The sequence below is a fragment of the Pteropus medius genome, unplaced genomic scaffold (assembly GCF_902729225.1).
Source record: "Pteropus medius unplaced genomic scaffold, Ma_sr-lr_union100, whole genome shotgun sequence".
Taxonomy (NCBI): Eukaryota; Metazoa; Chordata; class Mammalia; order Chiroptera; family Pteropodidae; genus Pteropus; species Pteropus medius.
The window spans coordinates 5953128-5979464 of NW_024342470.1; the positions used below are offsets into that span (position 1 = coordinate 5953128).

General features: G+C 39.8%; 1 long non-coding RNA gene across 1 annotated transcript; it reads left to right on the forward strand.

The window, feature by feature from the left end:
- The first annotated feature begins 21734 nt into the window (after positions 1-21734).
- On the forward strand, positions 21735-23496 carry LOC120603241 (uncharacterized). The gene is made up of 3 exons (XR_005652989.1): positions 21735-21940; positions 22036-22186; positions 23273-23496. It is a non-coding gene; the product is annotated as an uncharacterized LOC120603241 (long non-coding RNA).
- Positions 23497-26337: the final 2841 nt, after the last annotated feature.

Consider the following 26337-nt stretch of genomic DNA (forward strand, 5'->3'; position numbering starts at 1 on the left):
GCTAGTCTAGGCTCTGAACCCCAGCTTTTGGCTTCTAGACCTGCTGGGCACCAATGCTGCCCATTCTCATACAGGGCTTCGGACTCTTACCCCTCTATCTACCCAGCTTAATTCCTCTTCCTCCACCCTATCTCCCTTCCCCTTCTTTTCTCATCCATTAGTCATGGCAAATAGGGTTTGAGAGGAAATAGGTAAGAGCAGATTGGAAATTAGACCAGGATGAGATGGATATATTTGATTGGGAACCTAAGGAGGAATGTCACTTAGTGGGTCCATATAGCATCAGAGTCAGGACTGAAAGAATGTTATTAGATTTCTGTTAGTTATTTTATTTTTGAAAGTGATTTTCAGTCAGAATCTCTGTTGTGGTATTGGAAGAACTACAGGAAGCCAAGTTTCACAATCTGCAACTAGTTCTGGAGAAGTGGTGCAGTATCCAAGGCAGTGGGAAGCAGTGATAAAGTACCTAAGGGCTTGGGCTTTGGAGTAAGATTAAAGCTGGGTACCACTTGCCAGCTCTACGATTTGGGCAGGCTTCTTAATCACTCTAGATCTTCGTTCTTTTATCTGTGAGACAATAATAGTATATACCTTATAGGTCATGATGGTTAAAAGAAATGAGACCTGTAGAGTTTTTATAAAGTGCGCTTACTCATAGGGTACCTGTTGTTATAATATGATCGTATGTGGTATTACTTGCACCTGGTGAAGTATTTCCTTTTCAGCTCTGAGGTTGAAAACAAAATAGACCGAGTTTCTGAGAATCTATGAGGAAGGCAAGTGCTCGCAGGGAGATGTGAGTCTGTGTCTGAGAAGCAATCTCTTTAAGTGTCAGGAAGATTGCAGAATTCCCCAGCAGAGACTGTAGTGGAGGCTTTGGAGACCATTAGTTCCCAAGATCACAGGGTGACTGACTAGGGAAAGTGTGAAAGACTTACTTTGGGAAAGTCTGCCCACACTGCCTGCCGCCCTTCCGCTGCAAGCAGGGAGGGTAAGGAGTGGCCATCTCCAACTTCTTAACCAAGAACCAAACCAATTAGCCAGAGAGATGCCTTTTAAGGTTCAGTAAGCCTGACACTTTTGCCATTACCTCTCCAGCTTTTGTGATATTTAGTTTCCCACAGCTGGACTCACTGAGGCACACTACCTCCCCTCCCACTGTTCTGTATAATGACCCAGTGTTTGCCCATCACCCACTGTATTCATTTCCCAATGCTGTTGTAATAAATTATTACAATGTCGATGGCTTAAATAACACAAATTTGTTATCTTACAGTTCTGGAGGTTAGACAATCAAAATGGATCTCACTGGGCTAAAATCAAGGTGTGAGCAGAGCTGGGCTCCTTTTGAGAGGCTCTAGAAGGGACAGTCTGATTCCTTCCCTTTTCCATATTCTATAGGCCACCTGAGTTTCTTGACTCACGGCCCTCTTCCATCTTCAAAGCCATATGGCAGGTTGAGCCCTCGCATCGAGTCACTCCAACCTCTGTTCCTTCATCACATTTCTTCCTGACTCTTCTGATTCCCTCTTTCACATTTAAGGACACTTGTGATTACGTTGGGCTCACCTGAATAATCCAGGATAATCTCTTTATTTTAAAGTCAGATAGTTAGCAACATTATTTCCATTTGCAACTCTTGTCATAATTCCATAATTCTCCCTTGCCACGTAACATAATATATTCATAAATTCCAGAGATTAAGATGTGGATGTGTTTGGGGGCCATTGTTCTGCTTTCCCCAACCAGTATTCATTATGCCTCGCTCTTTGATTCTAGAATTAGGACTGAAACTAGTAAACTCCCTGTGATGCCAGGCCTGAGCCACCCTCTTTGTGATGGTGTCCATGAATCCCATGCCTGAGGAACTAGTCTGGCCTGACTGGCTTCCTCCCTGTCACTTGACCTTTATATAAAGTGACTCACAGTGCCTTACACTGAACATGAGGTTCTCTGTCTGCTCCGCTAAAACTGGTAAGTAAGAGAAACTATTCTTTATTTCTTCAACAATATTCAGATTCTTTATTGTGATAACCAGGCTAATAGATCCAATTTTCCTTTAATGAATATTCAAACATAAGGAGACTTTCTATCCATTCTGCGTCACAACCTTATCTGATAGAACATTCATTAACTTGATTAATGCCTGAGGAGTCTACACCAACTACTATAATAATCATCTACCAGTTCCTAAAACTACCCAGAAGTGATTTGTGCTTTTTTAGATGCATGCATAAAGTCACATCACACCTGCTTAGACACATGCATAAAAGCGCACTCTTCTACACACACTGTGGTCAGTGTGGTGGGAAAGAGATGTTAAACATCTGTCAAAGGTGTGCCAAATGTCATCTTACCTTAAGGGGAAGGAAAAGAAGGAAGGGAGTTAACATCTATTGAGAACATGCTCTGTGCCGATAGCTTTATAGTCAGAAACTCACTTTAATTCTCTTTACAATGCAGGAGAGTAGTTTTCATCATCTCCATTGTACAAATAGGGAAATTGAGGCCCAAGGGTCAATAGCTAGTAAGATCTCAACATTTGACATCTGGTCTGTTCCATTCCAAAACTATTTTTCCACTTCGCCTGGTCAGCTCTTAAGAGAATAGACCAGATTAAGGATGATGAAACTGAGATTAGTGGCATGAATCCTAGAGTTCCAAGGAGGTACCAGGGACTCCTCACACAGCAGTGCAGGTGCTTTGTAAGAGGCAAGTGGAGTGGACTGGGCTTGGTCCTCCCCAACTTCAGTCAGAGCAACTCTGCTGTTATCAGTTTTATATATTGGATGCAAGGTAATATTTTAGTAGAAAAAGATGGGGTATGGTTCTGCTAAAATAGTCTCTTGAAGGCAGTTAAACTAGAACCTGACTCCTATGGTCCTGTGTTCTGGAAAGTCTGTCTAGGTGTCCCAGTTAATTGACAGATTTTTCCAATGCCTTAGTTACTCACTGAATGTGCATCAGGGGCTTTGGGAAGGATGATGCTCTCTAGAATGAAAGAGATCATCTCAATTAGTGAGTGATGCAGGAATTATTAAGATAGGGAAGAAGCAAAATTCTTCAGGTGCCAGTCTGTACCTAAGACAGAATATAAGCTGATGGCAGAGCGGAAGTCAGATTCATTTTGGAGATGATGCTGATTGGGCCCTAATCAGTGGAAGTTGCTACAGAAAAGGAAACTCTCACAGTGATGAAGAATGGGGTATGAGGACATACACAGAGCTTTTGAGAATTGTCCCTTCTAGGGACTATATCTGGTGTGGATATTGGTATGCTCCTTTCTAAGAGTCTGCCTGACCACATCACTGATTGGCTCATAGTGAGTCAATATGATACTTACAAAGTAAGCAGAGTCCTATGAAAGTATCACTTATTTAAATCTGTAAAGGAGATAACAACTTTGAAAATTTCAAGTCAGCATTCCATAAGCTATAATGTCTGGGTGAGTCACTATCTTAGCAAAGAAAAAGGGTAAAATGAAAGGTACATTTTCTATTCATTCGGGGACACTCTTATCCCTTCTTCCCTGAATTACTCCTTAGTAATTCCTCAAGGAAGAATATTAAAAATAGCCAACATTTATTGGTGAACCACTTTAATCTTTATAATAAGTAATTTACATAACAAAGTTTCAAAACATCCCCCCAAATCCACCTTACCCCTCTTCCAAGGTGATGGTGTTCCCATTTTTTAGCTGTGCACAAGGCTACCTGGAATTCCCAGCCTCTCTTGCAGCTAAGTGCGACCATGTGACTAAGTTCTTGACAGTGAGATGCAAGCAGAAGTGGTACATGGCAGCTTCTGGTAATTTTCCTCGAAAGACAAACAGTATACGCTTTGTGCCTCTTCTTCATCCCTTCCTCCATCCTGCTTCCTGGGATGCAGATGCTATGGTTGCCACTCTAGTCACCATCTTGGACCATGAAGGTGAGGGCCACACTGGAGGAATGAAGAACAGTGAGATGAGCCTGGGTCCCGAGGACATTGTGGAACACCTGGATTTTCTACCTCAGGACTTTGATGTGAGAGAAAAATGAACTATATTATTTAAACCACTTACATTGTGTTTCTGTTTCTGACAGCCAATACTAAGGCAAGCTGTATACCCTACATATTAGCTACTATATTTTTCCAGTTTTGCAAATGAGAACACTGTGATTTAGCCAGAGTAAATCACTTGCCAAGGTTACCCACCTAGTAGATTGAGTCAGGATCTGAACCTTGATTTTTGCCAAATCTTATGTACTTTCCTCCTTCTCAATGTTTACTTTCAGATCACTTTTGACCTTCTGTGGCTGGCAAGAACTTTTCAGTGAAGCCCTATGATAGCGTCTGGTCATGTGACTATAGTCTCTTGCCCCTCCATCATCTCTTTCAAAAATAAAACTTGCAAGCCACAAAGGTCATGATAAGACTCAACTGTATATCACCTTGAGAGTTCTGGGATGTCACAGGAGCTATTAGAGGTCTGATTTGCACAAAGACTCTTAAGCCCTCTAGGAAAAATGGTAAAAAGGAACTAACTAGTTCCCATGGAACTAACGATTGGGACTCTAGATAGATGGTTGATACCCTTGAGCATAGAGGGGATGATGAAGTAGGCTCTAATCCTAGGAGGAGGATAGAGGCCTGGTGCTGGAAAAGCAGAGGATGATCTTGAGGAGAGAGTGGGATGGTGGTGGGCAGTGGAAGAGCGTATCCATCTTACCATGGGCACAGATGAGATAGGTGAGGGAAGCTGAGGTAGGTGGTGTCAGGGTCCCAGCCCAAATCTTAGTTAATTAAAAGAGCTTCATGGCCAACTGTTTGAATCTAAACTTGTTTAGATGCCAGACTATCTATGGTTTTTGAAAAAGCTTTGACTCTTTGGAGGGGCGATTTCATTCCATTTTGGGGTTAGAGAGGGCTGTGGTATGATTAAACAGAGCTAACCTTAGTAGTGGTGATCAAGGTTGGGGAACAAAAGAGACAAATTGGCAGCACCAGCAAAAATAATGGAAAGGGTAAAAAGTATACCCTCTTCCTCTTGATTGCACACATCTCCATCACGGAGAGAATCAGAACCAGTGGTTTATAAGGGGCAGGTGGCTGGTTTATTTGAAGACCCAGTAGAGACATGAAATGGGACATATCTGACAACATGTTCTTTAGGAACTTTGACAGATATTAAAAAGGTATATTTCATAAACTAGACATAAAAGGACAAATATTAGATGATTCCGCTTATATGAGTTACCTAGGATAGTCAAATTTATCGAAACAGAAAGTAGAACAGTGGTTAGCAGGGGCTGGAGGGAGGGGAAAATAGAGAGATGTTCTTTCATGGGTACAGAGCTTTAGTTGGGGATTATAAAAATGTTCTGCAGATGGATAGTGGTGATGATGCACTGAAGTGTGAATATACTTAATGCCACTGACCTATACAATTGAAAATAGTAAATTTTATGTGTATAAAAAAGATATCTTTCAATGTGCAGAGTATATATTATTTTCCCCAATCTCTACCTCCCATTGAGGAGAAGTAGCCCCAGGTAACCTAGCATGGCAGCTAGAAATCCTGTACCCTTTGCTCATTCCTGCCGTGACCTTATCTTCTGCTCCATTCCTGCATTTACCTGCTTTTGACATGGGGCTTCTTCCATTTTTGACCATTTCTTGTTCTTGGACTTAATACAGGTTTGGCTTTTAAGGCCCAATTGCTAACATATATTCTTAGAATACATTTGCTCTTTCTCTCTGTCTCAATTATATCCCAATTGCTCTGGAGAACTCTGCACCCCTGCTCCCCAAAGCTGTTCCTACCTCCTGGACATCTCTTTTGCCTATGGCCCTGCCTGACCTAATCTGACCTACCTCAAGGGCGAATCAGATATCTAATCACTCAGGCCCATGCTGCTATCTCTCTTCCTTAATCCCCTAGACTTTAGAACTAGAGCACTTATTATCTACCTATTTCCTTGTGACACCCCTTGGGGAGTGATGAGAGCTGAGGCCACAGCTGACCAGGCCACTCTGGGGATGAGAGGATAAGACATCAGGCGGACCAGTCCCAGAGACCAGACAGACTAGCATAGCAGAGAGGCCCATGAGTGGACAGCAGCAGCTCATGCAGCCAACGTAAGGGTCAGGGAGTTCTTGTAGCAGGACCCACAGGCATTTTTATATTTTGTTTTCTTTCCTGCTATAACCCAGATGAAAGCTGAGGCCTCCCTGATCCATGAGAGCTTGATGAGATTGCCTCAACTACCTGATCCCATAATGTGGGGTAAACAAAATTTTCCCCAGCTTCTGGAGAATTTTCAGAGGTTTATGCTCTCCTGGCCCTCTCTACTTCCAGGCTCCTGCATTGAACTGTGCTAGCTCTAATTTAATCCACCCCACCCTCGCACCCCACTGCCAACCCAAGAGCTAGAAAACTCAGCTCTTTCGTGAGTTATCTCCACCAAAAAATCTGTAGGTATTACAAAGTGGTAGGTAATAGTATCACTGTTTTACAGATGAGGACATTGAGACACAGAGAAATTAAATAATGTGCTCAATGAACATTTGTAATTTGGCGAACTTTATATTAAACTTTTTTTAGGGAGAGTGCTATTACTTTGTATGATACTTAGCATCATCCTGCATAATTCCTCTCCCTTCTCTTCTCTCTACCCTAACTTTATCTATCCCAGAGGGCCTTCCACACTTCAAATTCATCTTCCCTTTTACACAGAAATGATTTCCACTTTCACACTTTTGAATTCTAGCAGTTATCGGAATTAATGCTTCTCAAGCATTTAATTCTCCCCTAATAGGAACACTAGCACTAATGTTTAATGTAATAGAATTTTCTCTACTATTACGTTCTTTTAGTTTTAAATTTTCTTATATCAATAGAGCCAACCATTTTCAAAATAAAAACTATCGATGTTACTCAGAATAAAATTAAAAATGTAAACTTCCCAAATCAGACCCTATACAATAGCCCTTCCTGTATTTAACTCACAGGAATATCCTGTTTCTCCAGCCTCCTTAGATCAGACAGCACTTCCTAAACCTAGCTATATATTTGTCACCTGGGCATCTCTGGGAGATAGTCCTGCACCAAACTACAGAAATTCTAATTGAGTAGGTGAAGGTGGAGCCTGGGGTTCTGCATCTTAACAAAATTTTTCAGTGATTGTTTAGGAACACTGATGGCACTGGCCTCATTTCTAGGGCTCAATAGCCACACGTGGCCACTGGTTACCATATTGGATGGTGCGGGTGGAAAACATATCTATCACTGCCCTGAGTTCTAGTGGATCGTGCTAATGGATAGGTCTAGACAGTTTATTGTCCATAGAAATTACTGTAATGCTTAGCAAATGTAACTTTATCCCCATCCTTCCTCTCCTTCCAGACTCTTACCATGTCGTCTGAACTGTCACGCCCTAAGCAGAAAACTCTCCTACAGCCTTGGCACCTTCTCTGTCTGTCTCCTCTACCTCTGGGCTTTAGTTTATTTCCTCAGCTCATGACCAGGATATGGTGTTGGGGTCCTCTTTGCTCCAGGTAAGTGCTTCCATGCTCTTGAGAAAGACTCAACCACTTGGAGGATATTGGCTATTATCACTCTCTGCCTTCTTGCTGCTCTTCTACTAGCTTCCTTGTCAACTCACTTTTTCTTTAAAGACTTTTAAATCAGGCTCATGGTGTTCCTGTTTACCTCAAAGTTTGCTGTCATCTCGGATAATGTCAATGTCCAGCTAACAATTGGCCCCTCAGTTCCTTGACCTTCTCATCTCCACTAAAAATAAGATCTAACACTTGCTATGTGCCAGTCATTGTTCTAAGAAATCAGCATGTCATGTATTAACTCATTTCATTTTATGACAGCTCTGTAAAATAGGTCACTGTTATTATCATCTCCATTTTACAGATGATGAAACAGTCAAGGTAATCTGCTTGTGGTGCTGCCACCATTAAGTAGCGAAGGCAGGATCTAAACTCAGGCCCTCTAGTCCCAGAGACCCTATGCTTCAAGACTATGAATTTTCTCCTTCCAATGGTCTTTCTTCCATTCAGCCTCTGCTGCCCACTTCCACTGTCTTACCATGAACTCTGCCATCTCCTCTACCCTTGTCATCTTCAAATCACTAATTCAGGCATCCCATCCTTTGACCAGCTTCCTCTCCCTCCATCAGGTCAGTAAAAGCAACAATAAAAGTAATGATAATAATAGCAAACACATATGTGGTCTTTTCACATGGTAAAACAGTGGTAATAATACCTGCCACAATTCTGTGGCAAAGGTAGGTATTATTACCACTGTTTTACAGATGAAGAAATTGAGGCACACAGAATTTAAGTAACATGTGAAATGTCAAAGCCAGAATTTGAATCCTGTCAGGCTCCAGAGCCTACATTCTTATCTAATGCGTTATCTGGAGTTTGGGGAAAATCATTATGGCCTGGGGATTTTTTAATCAAAATATCCATGCCTACCCTCCAGTTCAAAATGTTTGCTTATGTATTTGTTTATTTTGAAAGAGCCTCTTGGATGATTTGTACATTGACTTCATATTGAGAACCATGAATTAGATAATTTCAGTGACCTCTCAACCTGGCGTTCTGTTGTCCTGCCAGCCTTGGTCAGAACTGCTTCACACAAACAGGTCAGGGCTGGGCCTGAGCATGGAGGTATCAGGGCCAGCACAGTTGAATGAAAAAAAGCATCAGTATCCATAGGTCGAAGGGGCTGCAGCAAGCAGGGATAGACAGATTTCTTGATGCTTACATAGTACTTGATGTGTTTTTTTCTCATGTTCATCTGATTCAATCCAATAGCCAACAAGAGGACCAACTGCTTAGCTGGGGATTGCTCAAGGCAGCAGTTTGCTCCTCATTAATGTGATGGCTTCTAAAACAAGAAGAAAGCAAAATGAAAGAAGGAGAGCAAAGAAGATATTCTTGGCATAGGTCCAGGAGAAAAGCAGACTGGCTGAAACCGTTCAGTTCCCTTGGTCAGGAAGCAGCAATTTACGTAAACAGGAAGTTGAGAAGGTTGGAGGAGAGGGCAGTGGTTAGTTGGTGAGAATGAGCTGACGCCAGATCCGCATAAGTGGTTACATGCAAAAGAGATTCTGACATAAGCCTAGACTTTGCATTTTACCCATCCCAGCTCTCTCCATGGAGGCCTTGTTTCGCCATGGTGTCTGTGCAGTATGCGTTGTGTCCTATTTTTACATGGATAAATCTTTGAGCACCTGCCTTTTTTTACTAGTTGTCTGCTGGGTAGTTTTATTTTATTTCATTTAATAGTCTAAACACTCTCTGAGGATGAGATTACTGCTTCTATGACTTCAGATAAGAAAACTGACTCAGAGAGATTAAGGTACCTTGCCTAAATTCATTTACATTATACCATTATACAACGCTTTTGAAAACTGTCTCCTCTCTGAAAAGAGACTATTAAGCATAACCTATTAGGAAGAGGGTATATAAAATTTTCAAGGATGCCATAACAAACTACCATAAACCCACTGGCTAAAAACAACAAATCTATTTTCTCATTATTCCGGAGGTCAGAAATCTGAAAATAAGGTGTCAACAGGGCCACGTTCCTTCTGAAATCTCTAAGGGAAAATACTTCCTTGCCTCCGCCAGCTTCTGGTCACTCCAGACATTCTTTGCCTTGTGGATGCATAACTTCAACATAGCTTTGCCCATATCTTTTCCTCTTCTGCTTCTTATCAAATCCAATGACACTGATCATTGGATTTACAGCTCATCTAGATAATCCGAGAGGATCTCATCTCAAGATCCTTAAATTCATTACAGCTTCGAAGACACCCTTTCCAAAGGTAAACATTCACAGAGACAGGTATCATTAGTACATGAACATATCTTTGTGGGGGTCACCATTCAACCAACAGCAGGAGATGTCATTATTAAAATATAAATGCAAGTTTTGTAACATTTTAATAACAACCGTAGATTTGAGATGGACATTATCTTCATTAGAGTTTCCATGGCCAGATCTCCGTTATTTAAGAGACCAAACCTTTCCAAAGTTCTCCCCAGCAGTCCCTACACACCCTCTAAACCTTAGGCCTATAAGAATTTCAGGGCAAGAGGGGAGTGTATCACTAAGTACATGTATTTTGAAAATGCCCCCCAAGTGGTGATGATATATCTTTTCCACCATGGACACAACCACATGTGGTTGAGAATTACTTTTCTGACGAAACGCCTATGGGTAAGGTGGATCCTCTGTGTATGTTGAAAAAAAGAAAGAGAAAAATCTAACAATAGTAGTGAGCACAGAGACTAAAAATTAGATCAAGCTGAAGAACCTCAAATTCAAAGAGCAGAGCTGGAAGGAAGGGGTTGTTCACTACACAGAAGCGATCTGTCTGAAATACAAATGTAATCATGTTACTTTCTGCTTTAGATCTTTCATGAGCTCCCTGTGAATACTAGATGAGTTTCAGATTCCTTAACACACAAGGACTTTGCAAGCTGCCCATTAACTACTTTTTTAGACTCATCTTTTGCCACTCTCTCTTGAAGACTGCTTTATCCTGCCATACCAAAATTCATGCCTACTGATACCTGAAGAGCAGTTTCTCTGACACTTCACCTATAAGCCTCCTCACTTTCCATGAATTGGCACTTTCCTCTGCTGTAATTTCAAGTTAAGCTATTCATGGGAATTGTTGACCTGCGTTACATCCAACCTTTCTCTAATCCTTTGAGAGCTTTTAGAAAGAACTGTAAAATTCACATCTGAGTCCCCAGTGCTCAATAAATGTTTACTCAAAAATGAAAGTACTGAGTCATCATGGCTTCAAGTCTGAGATACTTCGTTTGGTGACAGTGGGATCCAGGCTTTCAATCTTTGTAGACCTGTCAGGCCAAAGGCACTGACAGAGAAAAACATAGAGGCAATCCTAGACATAAGATGGGGAGAGGCACAAGAAGAAGGGATTAGGAAACTGAGTTATCCAATTTGGGACATAATGGGGAGGTTTAAGACAGATTGGGAGCCCTTGGTTCATCCCTCCATATTCAGCACGAAGACTACTGAAGTGGAATCACGTTAGGGATCCCCATCAATATCAGTGACAACACATCAGAAGAAACGGGGATGACAGATGAGCTGTAACTAGAAAGCGTCAGTACTGATACCAGGGAGCTATGTAGTTATTGGATGAACTGAGGGACAGAAGACAAAGGTAAACATTTTTGAGAGACCCTTTAGGGATTTACTGAGCAAGAGAAGAGGGATTTGATGTTGGGTCACATTGATGGGTATACATATATTGGTTAAGGAAGGGTACATTATGTTCTTGGTACCTGCACTCTGAGTTGATTCTGAGGAAAGTGGATCATATTGTCCATCTCTGGCATTATTTCAAGGCATCTGATCCAGAGGCTGGTAATAGCTAATGAGGTCTTGGTATGAGAGCTCTTTTTAAATTGATCTTAGTAGGCTCTGAATCAGTTGGCTCAAGCAGCACAGTGTAATGGTTAGCAATCCAAGGCCAAAAACCAGAGTGTATACAAGTTACTTAACAACTACATGCCTCAATTTCCTCTTTAGTAAAATGGGTATGATAATAATAATTTATACCTCATAAAGTTGCTTTAAAGATACAATGGATTATTTAATCCTTAATAAGAGTGATCAATAAATATTATTATTATAACTATTAAGAGTCAAAAAAATAAAATTATAACTATGTGAGGTGGTGAATGTGTTAACTAACCTTATGTAATAATCATTTTGCAATGTATGTGCATTAAATCATCAAGTTATATACCTTAAACTTACACACAATTAATTCTCCATAAAGCTGAGAGGTGGGGAAAAGCAAATACACTAAAGTACCACTTTCTGAACTGAAATAATAATAATTATCTTTTTCTAGCACAATAAGACCTATATTAATCAGTGGCATTAAAGTGGCAAATGACAGAAATCCAACTCGAACTAGCTTAGGCAAAAAAAGAGGGCTTTTTTGACTTGCCTAATCTGAAAAACCCAGTGTTGTATGTACCAATTTCAATACAACTGGTTTCAGGGCAAAAAAATTACATTATCAGAACTTGGCTTTCTTTTATATCTCAGCTCTGCTTTCCTCTACGCTAATTGTATTGTCAGGTGGGTTCCTCTTGTAGAAGCAAAATGGCTATTGACAATGTCAGACTTGCATTCTCACAACTTATCCACTATGATAGAAAGAGTTAGTAAAAATTCTGACCCTGTTTCTCATTGGTCCAGATTGGATGACATGCTTATTCCTGAACCAATGACCGTCTCTCTGTTTGGCTAGGCCTGGGTCATATGCCTACCACCGAGCAAGTCGTACTGAGAAGAAAAGCAATGAAGGCAGACAGGGACAGATTCAGGTTTTGTGGAGACTGAAGTTTTGTACTTTGTGGCCTCTCCTTAATAAAAAGAACACAAATTTAAAAATAAGTATCGAAGTGAATTTTATTAAGAGTGAGAAAGTAAATCACAACAGATTACTGGAATCTTAGAGGTTTAGCTATTTTTCTTCCAAAATCTGTTTAGGCAACTTAACAAAAATGCTTATATCTAAATGCTTCTTGATTATAACGTGGCTTCCTCTCCCCATCTAGAACACTCCATAACTTCTAGAATCTCCCAGCACATACAAAGACTGATACAAGTGAAGGATGGTGAAGTTTAAACTTTGTTAGCTTCACAATAAATCCACCTCTGGACACAGGGCAAGCAAAAACAACAGATGTTTATTTCTTAATAGTAAATTCCTTGTTTTAAAGAATGGTGATCTGGACATATATCCAAATAACTCTACTCAGGCCACCACGTCTGGGGAAGCTTGAGCTTTGGCAGAACAAGTGATCATCATTTTGTACTTTGTGGCACTGGCCAAACCCAGCTGGATTTTTGCTGCACTGATTTTAACAGCTCTGCACTCACGTAATTCAGTGCTTTAAAAGGCCATGTTTTATTTGGCACTGATGCTTTCAACAAATTTACAGGGACCGTTGGCCTGAGGAGTCAAAAGCTGAACCTGTCCTGCCACAGCTCCTGGCCATGTCTTCATTTCCTCTTTCTTCTTTTTTTTTGTCTACCTTTTCTTCCACCTCTTACTTCTCTTCTTCCCCTTTCTCTTCTTTCACTTTTTCTTCTTCCTTTTCCTCTTCCTCCCTGATTGTTTTGACAGATCTTTCCGTTCAGACAGTACATCACACATGAGGCCTAAATTATGAGCAAATTCCACTGACGTCAGGCCATTCGTACATCCAGTGAACTTGGCTCAATTTTTGGCATTTAAGCTGTGTCTATTGGAGACACAGTCAAGTGCCTTCAGGGCAACAGAGGCACTCCAGATGGTGGTGTTCAGATAGGCTCCCCAGCACACTGCCTCCCATCTGGGCCAGCACTCTGAATGCCATAGGCCACTCTCGGCACATCCCCATAGCTGCTGTTGACTCTTGGAAGGAGCGTAGCAAACATACTGTGACTTATCAGGGGAAACCTGCAGATGATTAACTCTGGATCCATTATATGCTGCATTTTCACCCAAGCGGACTTCAGGCTCCAGCTTAAAGCATGGTGGGAGACAGGGCAGACACAGTGGAACACTGGTAGCAACTGTACTGTTTACCCCAGCAAAAGAGACATATTTAGGTCCCTGCTATTTCGCTCATTACTTGTGTGAACTTGATAGATTGTAGCAGCTATATGCCAAGTGTTTTTTCCCACACTACTACTTCTGGAAATAGCATCCACTTTCCTTTGGGGCACTCTTTCCCTATTCCATAAGGCCTCAGGGTTCTGTCCTCCTCCTCCCAAATGCCTGGTCTCTCCTACTTCTCAGATAGTACCCAGCAAAGCCAATTACATTGTCACAGCCCCCTGGACCTAGCAAATAAGCACATGATCTAAGCCAGTGCATTGCAGTTCTTTTGTGAAAGTTTTCAAAATTCTAAATTAGATCGAAGCTATATATGACTGTTAATATACCTTACAACTCAAAAATGAAGGAGAAAGGAAAACAGCTGTCACTCTAGCTGTAAGAAATGAAGACATCTAAAGTTAAAAAGCTATGCCTCCATTTCTCTGGACCATTGCCACTGCTACCTAGATTTATGGGGGCAATTTGGGATTACACATATGTGAATTTTCCTGGCAGCTGAAGGTTATTCTTTTAAGGGTGAGAAGACCTCTTTTCTTTTTTCTTTTTAACCATATTATTCTCAGACTTTTCTAAAGTGTTTTATACGCTTCCTTTACTTTTTGAATGGGAGATACTGCATTTAACCTCTTCTGGATGGCTCAGGGTCATCAAAATGAACATCAGTTACCAGGCTGTGTGACAGCATAGCTTAGGGCTTCTTATTTCATTTTTTTTTTTAAGTTTGTTTCACCCTGCACTTCCTAACTCCTTCCTGCTCTACCAAGTACCACAGGGCGAGCTCCCAACAAGAATGAGCTTCATTCATAGCCAAAGCTCTGATTCCCTTCCTGTCTTGCATCTCCCTTCCTGACGTGTTCTTGCACTTGCATTCCTTTAGCTCCTGAACTTCTGTTTGCTTCCTGCTTTTAGTCCAGCAGTTTCCCCTTAGATCTCACCTGTGATATAGCTGCTCTGTAACTGAACTTTGGTCCTCTTCCTCATATGCCATTCTGCCTTTGCCTTTGGGCCCTGTTCTGCCTCCAGCTGGCACTTGTGCTGAGCCAGGCTAGGATCCCATGAAAAGGGATCTGATATTAGTGTTTCTGTCGCCTTTCACATGGTTAAATAGACTGGAATCATTTACTACTGGGACAAACAATCTTACATACCACCATAACCCTTAGAGTAAGACTTAAATAGCTAAGAATGGAAGAAGGGTTACAGAAGATATTCATACTACTGCAGAAGGCATATTGTTACTGGGCGGTACAGATATCAGTTCTCTAGGGAGCGTTAATTACCATTTTTACTGGTTAATTGGGTTAGGATGCTTTGTTAGAATTTTTAAATGTCCAAGCATGACAGCTAGGTTCAATTGCTAGTTCCTATATTACCCATGCTTAACTTTCTCCTGTTCTCTCTCTGCTGACCCATGAGCCCAATGCCAATTAGATTATAACATTTTCTTTTTGCTTCAAGAGGCCATCTTTTCATGAAAATGTATGCATATACATGTTGAAATGGATACTATACTTTTTAGGGATAAAGGGAGGTGACATGCTAACAATATAATTCTGAAGGAATGGATGCTCTTGGTTAAAGCTATAAGAAACATTGCAAGGGACAAATCATATGAAATTAAATGCTTAAATTAAGCATAAACTTCTCAGTTCCATTTTGAGAACTTCAGAGATCCCTGACCAATCTCACGTTTTCACTAACCCACTGAGCAGTTGCTTCTTGCATCCTTTACATGGAGCTGGTCCATCTGTCCAGCCACAAAGGACATAAAAGCCCAGCCTAGAGGCCTCACCTCTGATATGCATGTAGAAACTATCCCCTCTCTTTCCACTCTCCTGGTTTACCGGATGCTCACCCTTGCTCTGTGATCCCATGGCACACTTTAATGCAGTGGTCCTCGACCCTGGCCACACATCAGAGTTATCCAGAGTACGTTTAAAAAATTCTGGTGCTCAAGGCCAAACACAACCAATTAAATCAGAATTTCTGGGGCTGGGGCCCAAGAAATGGAATTTCCCCCTTAGCATTTTATAGAGAAAAATTACAAACTTACAAAAAACTTAAAAAAAAATTACCAGACAGCTATATATCCACCACCTAATATAACCATTAGCATTTTATTATACATGTCTATCCATCTTTTAACATTTTATTACCACATGTCTATCCATCTATTAATGTTGCTCTAACCACCCATTAATTCATCTCATTTTCTGACATATTTTAAAATAAATTTATGATCAGGGCTTATGAAGAGGGAGGAATGGAGAGTTATTGCTGAATGGCTGTAGACTTTCTGTTTGGGGTGATGACAAAAGTTCAGAAGTAGATAGTGGCAATGGTTGCACAATGTTGTGAATAAAATTAATGCCACCAAGTTGTACACTTAAAAATGATTATAAAGGTAAATTTTATCATACACACAAATATGTATACATATAGTATATAAAGTATTTTTCAAATCACACATTTTTTTTAAAAAAAAAGTAAATTACAGATAATGATGTATTATTTCCTGAATTTGGATAGTGTGTATGTGTTTGTTTTTTGTTATTTTTTGTACTGTGCATATATATTATAAATATCGTTGAGTAGAAAGACTTAAAAGAACAAATAGTATTCTTTACCTGCAGGAAAATACTTAATTAAGTGCTTTCTTCTGTCTGGAACACCTACTCTCTTTTCTTCACCTACAGAAATTCTACCTTTCTTTGGGAATCAGTATAACTTCCCCACTTCTGAAAAGTCTCTCCCTTGCTACTGCAGCCACCATTAACCTCTTTTGAATTTGCTTAATATCTTTGCCATTCTTTCTAACCTCAATTTAAATACTGGTTTATTTCATAGTCTTTTTCATTTCAGCTAGAGAAATAGCCTGCTTGAACTGGTCTCAGGCCCATCCCGAGGCTTCCCAGGCTCTGTGCTCAACAGGCTCTCTGTTCTTTGGCTCTTGATAGGTTAAAGCAATGGGAAGCACTGTCAAAGACTGGAAGCAGAGGAAGGGAGAAACCAGGGTATTTCTCACTCTTTCTTTCCCTGCTTCCTGTGGAATCTGGCAGGCTCCCAATGGACAGCCTCTCCCTTCCTGGCCCCTGCTCTCTCTTGGGCAGTTCCCCCTACGGTTCTAGCTTTATCTGCTTGACAGCCCAGGCATCTGGGCTCTGGTAACACCGTTTTCTCCCAGTGTCACCTATACAACAAGGGGTGAAAAGAGCACAGGCTTGAAAGCTAGAGGGATCTATGTTTGAATCTTGTTGCTTACTTTATGAACTTGGACAAGCAACTTAACCTCATTCTGCAAACAGGTTATAAAGTACTACAAGTGTTAAATGGCATGCTCTATGGATAGCGCCTATACCATAGGTAAGATTCAATCAATGGTAGCTACTATTATTGATTTATAAACTCCTAGAAAGGATGATCATATCAGTATTCTCTTTGTGTTCTAGTGCTTTACGTAGAGGTGTTTGTCACATTCTTGCCTCTTAAATTTCACTTCATCAGCAACTTACTGAGCACCTGCTATGTACTAGTAATGGTGCTAGGAACTAGTTCTAGAAAAATAACAAAAATAAAGCTCTTACTTTCAATGTAAGCTCACAGTTTAGTGGAAGTGAGAGACATGACAACAACTAAATCTATGGAAAGGCAGTCTGACTAACACACTACACTGAGGCACAAGTGATGCTGGTGGATACACATCTGAAGGAGTGAGAGACTAACTCTTTCAAGAGTATCATGCACAGCTTCAAAGGAGTGAGAACTCTGCTGGCTCTGAAGGAAGACAAGACTTCCGATAAGCAAAGAAGGCAGAGAAGGAGAGTTCAGGCCGAGGGGATGGCATGAAGTAAATGGTAGAGCTCTGATCATGAATGTACATTCAAAACATGATTTGTACATTTGGCAACTTTAACAGGAATATGTGGAGGGACATGTAGAGGGGTACCTTGAAATCCTTGCAAGATACTGCTCATGGACTTGATTCTACAGTTTACCCTTAAACAACATGGCTTTGAACCAAGTGGGTCCATGTATGTGTGGATTTTTTCTATAAATCCTGTGCTGTTTTTGATCCATGGTTGGGAGTCTGAGAATGCAGAGAGCTGACTATATGCATTGATCTACGCCAATTTATACAGGGGGCTTGAGCATCTGCGAATTTTGGTATCCACGGGGGGTCTTGGAACAAATCCCCCACGGATATGGAGAAACAACTTAAGTTTGGAGAAGTCGAAAAGTATATGTAGATTGGTCGGCACCGCGTAGAGGTTGCACTCCCTACCCCCACATTGTTAAAGGGTCAACAGTACAAGTAAAAAAATCAATACAAAAATTTGAGTTGAGGAGTGATTTGATCCAAGTGTAACTTAAGGAAAAGTAAAAGACAGTTTGGGGAACTTTAAGCAAGTCCCTGCTATAGTCTTGCTGTGGTATAATTCACAACACTTGGGAATTGATTGATTAATATAGGGGATGGCAAGAGGATGACTTAAAACTGGCTTTCAGGCAGTATTTCTCAATCTAGTCAATACAAGTATTATGAATAACAGCAACAGCAATCATAGCTAATTTACGCTGGCCCATAATAGTAACATAAGGCTCTACACGATCTGACCCAGACAACTTTTTGGGCCCCATCTCAACTCTTCCCCTTGCTCAGTATATTTCAGCTCTATCAGCCACTTTCAGTTGCTTGAATAGGCCAAACTCGGTCCTGCTTCAGGACCTCTATAGTTACTGTTCCATGTACCTGGAAGAATTTTACTCCAGACCTTTGCTTATCCTTACATAACCTGGCACCCATTTCTTTTTTACCACCTTCACTTTTATTTACTCCTTTTAAGTATTCCAGCTTTAAGTATTCTTGCTCTTCATTGAATACACCAGGCATGCTCTTGCCCCGGGCCTTTGCACCCTCCCATCTAAAACAGCCATTCTCATCTTAGTTATGCTTTGTAATATCGTCACATTTTATTATGCTTATAATACTCATCATTATCTAAAACTATTCTATTTATTTACTTGTTTATTGTCTGTCCTTTTCCTCTTCCATTAGAATGTAGGTTCCATGAGAACTGGGATCTTGACACATAATAGGTAGTCAATAATATTTGTTAAATGAATGAATAAAGCTGTGCTGAAAGGCTTCAAATGGATTATCTCACCTACTTCTCACAACAACCTCCATTAAGTAGTACCATTATACTCACCTTTTCTCAAATGACAAAACAATGGTTTAAAGAGCTTGCATAGCTAGAAAGTGGTAGAACTCAGTTTTGAATACAGGCAGATTAATTCCAGAACTCATTCTGAGTTAGTTTATTTAACTGCAGGACTTATCAGAGCCTCTGAATTGGCACTCTACAAAAGAAGGAAAGCATATGCTGCATCATCCAAACTTACTTGACCATAGAATTTCCTTATTTTTTTGTGTGCGTGTGGAATAGTCCTAGAGCTTTATGGATATACTTTGGAAATACTACCATACAATTTCTAGCCCATTTGACTGGGAAGTTGGTAGAACTTTATTTATAGGTCAAAAACATAATTTCATTGTAATCCCAAGTGGCCTAATATGCCTAAGAGACTGGGCAGAATGTAAGAATAGAAGTCTTCTCAATGGGAAATAAAAGGAGCCCAGGAATACTGTCAAGAAGCAATAGACAAAGAAAAGTATTTAGATGAGAGAGACCAAAAAAAAATTTTTTTTAGAGTAATTTTAGTAAAAGAAAGGTGCAAAGATCACCTTTCTTTCAACAAAATCTATGCCTGCTCAGATTGTGGGCCTGAGTGAGTAAGGCAGCAGAATGTTGAGTTTGGCCTATGACACAGAGGAGCACACAGATCCCCAATGGATGAATAGACACTGGTATTCTTTACACAATATCTGTTCTCTTCCTCTTTCTAACAGAAACCCATGTTTCTCCTTATAATTTATCCTCTTTCACTCAGCCCTGTGCCTCCTTAAGCCAATCACTCTTCTTGCCCACGAATGATGTAGAAATTAATAGGTCACCTTATGAAATTCTGGTCATTGAGACATAAAGACAAGGCTTGGGGACTTCTGGGAAAGGTTTGCCTATTCATGAAAAAGAGACACATGGGAAGAGGTATTGTCTCTTCCCATGTGATGTCTTGGACTAGGCAAAGCTAATATTAATAATGAGAGTGGCAGGGCAGAAAAGTAGAATATTTTCTCTTTAGTTCTCTTATGTGCTTTTTCTTTCTTTCTTTTCTTTCTATTTTTTTTTTGAACCAGATATCTTGAGAGGCATATTAAAAGGGATTAAATTTTAGAGAAAGGAAATAAATCACTCATTTCCAGTGAATAACATTATACCATACACTCACTATTCAATTTTGAAATTTCAGCTATGATTCCCTATTTTAGGTGACTGTCAGTTGACTGTTTCAGGAATGAGGGGCTGGGTCTCAGTTACGCATGCAGTTTGCACAAGGTGTTGCAACAGAGATGGATCAGTGTCAGTACAAGGGTGCTGCTTAAATTGGCAAAAGTGGGACTTGTGTTAGAAAAGACTTGAGGACAGTTGCTGTCAGATCAATGGTGTAATACTGGAGTAAAGATCCCCAAACTACTATAGCTGAGGATTTCATGGCTTCTTCCTTTTCTTAAACTAGATTCTTATCTCTTGGATGTCCAGCTTTACGGCTGACCTTGGGTTTTGTAAAATTTCAACTTGAAACCTGCAATGTCTACCATATCTCCACCTCAAAACATGAAGCTAGTTGCTTGTGTTCTTGCCTTAGAGCCTCTAAACATGCCCTAGAGAAGATGTAGACCCTATCAGACTTACTTCTTGAGTTATTGGTTACTCTGAGGGATAATCCTGTCTACGTGCTCCCTTTAGAGCAATCAGACAGCCGTGGGCTTCAATGTCTGATTTCAACAGATTTTTAGATGCCTTAAGGAGCAGAAGTGAGCATGCCTACCCCTCACTCCATGAACCTGTTCATGTAGTTTATCCTAGGCCATTCATTTAGTAAGCAGAAGAGTGAGGATTCAAATCTAAGTTGTCTAACTTCCAACATCTGTGCCCATAACTATTATGTTAAATGAGATCTGCCAAAGTTTGTGCCAAGTAACTTTTTGCATGAGAAAATGCTATGAATGGCTTGCAGTCAGAAAAAGATAATAAGACTGTTCTTCTCCCACCTGTCAACATTACCCACCTTTCACTTTTACCCCAAATTTTGTAAAGCCTGTCACTCTAAGTACAGAGCACTGGTTCCTCACTATAGATGCGTGGCTTCATGCTTTGCACCCAGTATGGCATGATTAGAGAAGTGGGTCTTATCTCCAGCTCAAGGGACCACTTGTGTGGGCGCATCTATCATTTAGATCCCTCCTACCTGAGGAAGAGGATCCACCAGGATAGAGGAGCCCATGAACCTCTAAACTTTCATTGGAGAGGGAATCTCAAGTTGCTATGATGGAGATAGTTTCCCAGAACTGGGCACTGGGGGAAAACTCTCTTGGTCAATGAAAAGGCTTGGCTATCACCAAGCTACTTGGGAGTAGCAAGGAAAGTTGCCCTATTTATAACCACTTCCCTGAGGCATTTGTTTGAGAGAAAAGAGCAAACCTTGTTTTCATATTCTCTTCCTTGACTTGGCACATTCATTGAGCAAGGAGCTCTGTGCCAGGCTTTCCAGGTCTCTTTAGACCTTCAAAGCCACGAAAGAAGGACAGTTATAGAAATTTGTTTATATAGTATATATATAAAATATAAAATTATATATAAAATTATATATTATATATGTAATTTTACATTTCATTATATTATAAAATTATAATTTTATAATAAAATAAATTATATGTATAATGATATTTATGTATTATAAATATATTTATATAATGTAATTTTTAATTTTATTTTATATATAATTATTATTGTTTTATAAATTTGTAATCTACAAAATGTTTACAATTTGACACTTTTTTTGGAGGGGGAATGAGAAATCATGCTCGTAATTTTGGAGTAGCTATATTTGGACAGGTACTAAAAACGACTGTTGGTGATGCAATGGATGAGGTGGTGATGAAGTTTAAATAAATAAACTTGGATAAGCAAGAAAAGAAGCTGTAGCTATTGGTCTAAAGAGAAAGAGAAAGACAGAACCCAGCCTGCATTGACTGCTAGTTGCATTTACGCTGAAAACGGACAAAGAGTGTGAGTGTTTCTCATAGATTCCGTGTGGGCTTAGCAGAAGAGACCACCCTGGAGCCATTTCATTCAAGAGTTCTGCTCAGAAAGGTGAAGTGACCTTAACAGAGGGTTAGTTCACCTGATTCCCACTACCGTGGGAGGAAACATAAGAGATCAGCTGAAGGTAAATGTTTTACCCACAGGACAGGCTGTTCAATGGGGGAGCCTCCAAAGTACCCATGAAATCACCCATGAGAAGAATAGCAAGCTTTGAACATCAACCAGAAAGAGACAGCTTTAAACATTTGCCACAGCTAGAGGAAACCAATGCCTGAATACCCTGGTGCCAGTCAGGTAAGACGTTTCTGCCCCTTAATTCTTATTCATACCCTTGTTTTAGCCTTGTAGGCTTGAGAGGCAGCCTCTAGGTTAATGGGGAAGTGGGAGCAAAAGTACCCAGTAGGAAAATAGAGAAGAAGCTAATTAAGCCCCTCTCTCATTACAAGCACTTTTTCCAAAGGAGAAACTTTGAAATTTGGAATTTTGACTTTTACATTTCAATTACTGAACATTTTGACTAATAAAATAGGATTATTCATATGACGAGATGTAATCAGAAGACTTTTATTATCTAGGAGTGTCCTGGTCTGGATTTCTCCCAAGGGAAGGACCAGCTTCACAGAATAAGCAGTGAAGGTGAAAGGAAAATTTGTTTTTGATTACACTCTATGAGTCCACTGACTCAAAGTGCCTGCCATAGTGTTTTGAACTGTTTTTTTTTTCTGTTATTTTCAACTGAAAGAGTTCTATGACATATCAAATATTCCATGCCTAGATTAAATACCAATATACACAATAGCGAATTTCCTAAAGTAATGTCTTACTTCTAACTCTAGTTCTCTCAGTTAACTGGAAAGAACATTTAATATTCAGAAGAAATGTATCTAAATGTTGGGAAGGGCTTGCTAAGCATGATTTTTTGCGGGGGTTTGTAGAGAAGCAAACACAAGATTGTTGACTCTCTCAAGAGAAAGTTAAGCATCAGTCTTTTTCCCCCTCGTAGAGAAACCAAGCCACAAGCTGTATCCCCATTAATACAGCTGTGGAACTAATGCTCCTCTTTGCATTTGGATTCCTGGGATATTTCTTGATACTAATTCCCAATGCATAATTTTATACATCTATTTTCTCTGTCACTACATCTCTGCATTTTGAATAAATACTTGAAATTTTTTTTTTGCTTTTATAATTAAACAATTGACCAGCTTAAGTCCAGTGAGAATTTAATTGAGATCAAATATTTGTTGCTTTTACCTGCTTAATAATTTCCATCTTTGTCTTACTTGAATAATCATTAGTATTTGCATTTCATTTTTCTGCTGCCCACTTGTTTTCAAACAAAATATTCAAGTTATTGCACAAACCAACAATGTTTTTCAGATAATAAAACAATCCAGACAAAACAGAACCAATGACTGACTACGACTTTCTGTAAAGTATGGAGTAGACTTGTAAGTTTGAGGAATTCTACTTGATTTTTAAGATGAGTACTTTTTCATTTTAATTCTACTTCCTTGTCTATTATTTTCAGGATATTTGAAATATTCAAGCTTTTCCAGGTCCTCAACACAAAAATAAAAAAATATTTGGGGCAAATACAATTTTGGTCCACTCCTTGTCATGTACTAGAAGTCACATGAGAGAATTAGAAGTTATGTTATCCTTCAAATAACCTTTTTTGAAGTATTTGTCAAGACATTCAGTGAGAGATTTCCAATGTGACAACTTAAAAGTTTAAAAACAATCTAAGAAAAAAAAATTGAAAACTGTAGGACATAACCTTATCAACACTCCTAATGTATTCACTAGTTGTATGTTTTTAATCGTTGTGTATCAAAAGCTTTTATCATGAAAATAAAGCTATAATAAAAAATAAAACAATTTAAAAGCATAGAAACTAAGAATTCAACTTTTACTTGAATTCTAGTTCTGCTACTTGTTAGCCATATGATTTGGGAAAGTTACTTGGCTCACTTTATCTCAGTTTCCTCCTAGGTAAAAAGGGAATAATAGTATCTTCTCCTCACTGGAGTTAGATCAGTTATGAGTTGGAAAAGAAGAACATTAGTGATCAAAATGTCACCTGCTAAATTCCTGAAAGTTGGAATCGAAGGTGTGACTTAGATGTATGGCAACAATAGGCTTCCTAATATGGGACCCCACTCATGCATCAGGTAGCATTGATCCTGCAGGTCTCTCCATGCAGCAGCCTGCCCCTATAAAACATGTGGTGTGGGGAGCAGGGTAGAATGCACGCTCTCTGTGGACCCCAAGTTAAAGTGAGGTAGGAAGGGGCTGAGACAGGCATTTAAAAATTTTCTTCCTATCAAGAAGAAAAGTCACTCCTCTGTCCCTGGGGAGGAGTGAGAAGGATTGGGGGAAAGTGGACAGGAGTATTACATTAGTGAAGCTCCTTCCACAAGGAACACATTGGGGCGGGAAGAAAGTTTTACGCCTTAACATTTCCTAGACTTTTGTTTTCGTAATCCACTGGGCTTGACCATTTAACCTGTATTCAGCCAGGCTGTGGCTATCCCCTCATGGAGAAGAGATCAGCAGACTAGCAGGACAGTCCTATTCGCACTGTCATATAGCTGCTCCCCCAACGCTAACTGTGCTCCTCTGTGGCTCTTCTCGGAACACTCCAGGTCAGTGGCGTTGCTTCTGCCCCTGCGATGCTCTGAAACAGGCCAGATAAGTACATTAAATACATTAACTTGGAGGCAACATTGTACCCTAGGCTGAAAATCAATTTCTTATTTTATTTCCCAGACTGCATTATGTCTGGCCAATTTGTCCAATTACATATTGTGTTAGTTCAGGTCCACTGAGAAGCAGGTGCCAAAGAAAGACCAGACATGTAAAAAATTTATTGGAAGAGGGAACAGAAGAAGGCAAGGAAAGCCTTCTAACCACAGTGCAGCTCTAACATCTGTGTAAGAAGAGAAGGAAGGGAAGATGACTGGGTAGGAAGAAAGAATCTCAGACTATAGTGCAGCTTCTAGAAAAGTTAAACTTGGCTGATGGGGAATCCTTGAGCCAAAGTCACTTCTTGGAGGAGTTCTATGTCCTATTGGAATGGGCCTGTTTTAGTACCCTAGCCATCCGCAGTTATTGGCTAGGAGTAGCTGGCAGGAAGGGTGGCCTCAGTGTGAACATGGTGGTAGATTCAGATGCTGTCAGTTTATTAGGCTCCCTGAAGCAGGATGTCTGAGCAGTGCATTTTTTATGGCCCCAACATGTATATAGCCCATCAGAGATTCCACAATGTTATCAAATGACAAAGATACTCCAATAAAAAATACTAACAATTAGATGTTTCACATCTGAATACAATATACTAACAATTGGGTGCTTCGCATTTCATGATCAAATTCCAGGAAGAAATTACGGTAAAAAAAAAAAATTAGATCCCCTGGAAAGTTAAGTCCAAATACCTTAAAGTCCAAAAAGATTAAAGCCTTGAATCAAATTATCTTGACTAACTGAGTTAGCTTTTAAAAATTAAAATCTAAAATTCATCTTTCCCAATTTATTTTCCTCTCAATCTTAGTCAAGAGAGAACAGATGTGGGGTTGGGTTCTCTTGGCAGCACAGTTTCTGGAATGGATGTGGTTTCTTCAAGAACTCAGAATTAGAATGTGTCTTCCTAATCCCACTTTATAAAAAGTCCAAAGAATTCCTAGAACGTACAAGACTATAAGAGTTCTAGCTCAGTAATTATACAATTTAGAAAACAAGCGAATCGCTAAATCATAATGTAGTTACCACAGGAAAATTATGATCCCAGATTATATCGCCAAAGACTGTATAAAGATATCTAAATTAAGGTAAATTGATGGACATAATCTGAGTTTTCGTTTCACCAACGTTCATTAATTCACATCACAAATAGTTATTGAGTAGTACTGCATTCCAGGAGGTATTCTAGCAGTGAATTAAGTAGACAAAAGTAGTCCTTGCCTTCATGGAGCAAAATTGCATATTATTGGGGAAGATTTTCTTTAAATGGGATAAATAATTAAATATGTAAGATGTTGGTGACATGATAAGAAGAAAAAAATAAATAAAAGAGGAGGTTATTACATGTCGAGGGAATTCGAATTTTAGCTAGGATAATCAGGGAAGGTAATTGTGAGTCAAATCTAAAGGATGAATGTTAAAGAGTGCACCAGGGGAATATCTAGGGAGCAATCATTTTAGGATAGAGGAAAAGATGAATGCCAAGGTAGGAGACAGGAGGCAGGAGAGTTTAACTAATCGCAAGGAGGCTTGTGTGGCTGGAGTAGAGCTAGCAAGGTAGAAAATGATAAGGGATGAGATCAGAGGGACAGACCTTGTAGAACCTTGTTAGCATTCACTCTGATGAGTTGGGAAGCCAATGGAGGATTCAGAGCAGATTATAAACTTGAACTACCAAGATCATCTTGGATGCTGGGTTGAGA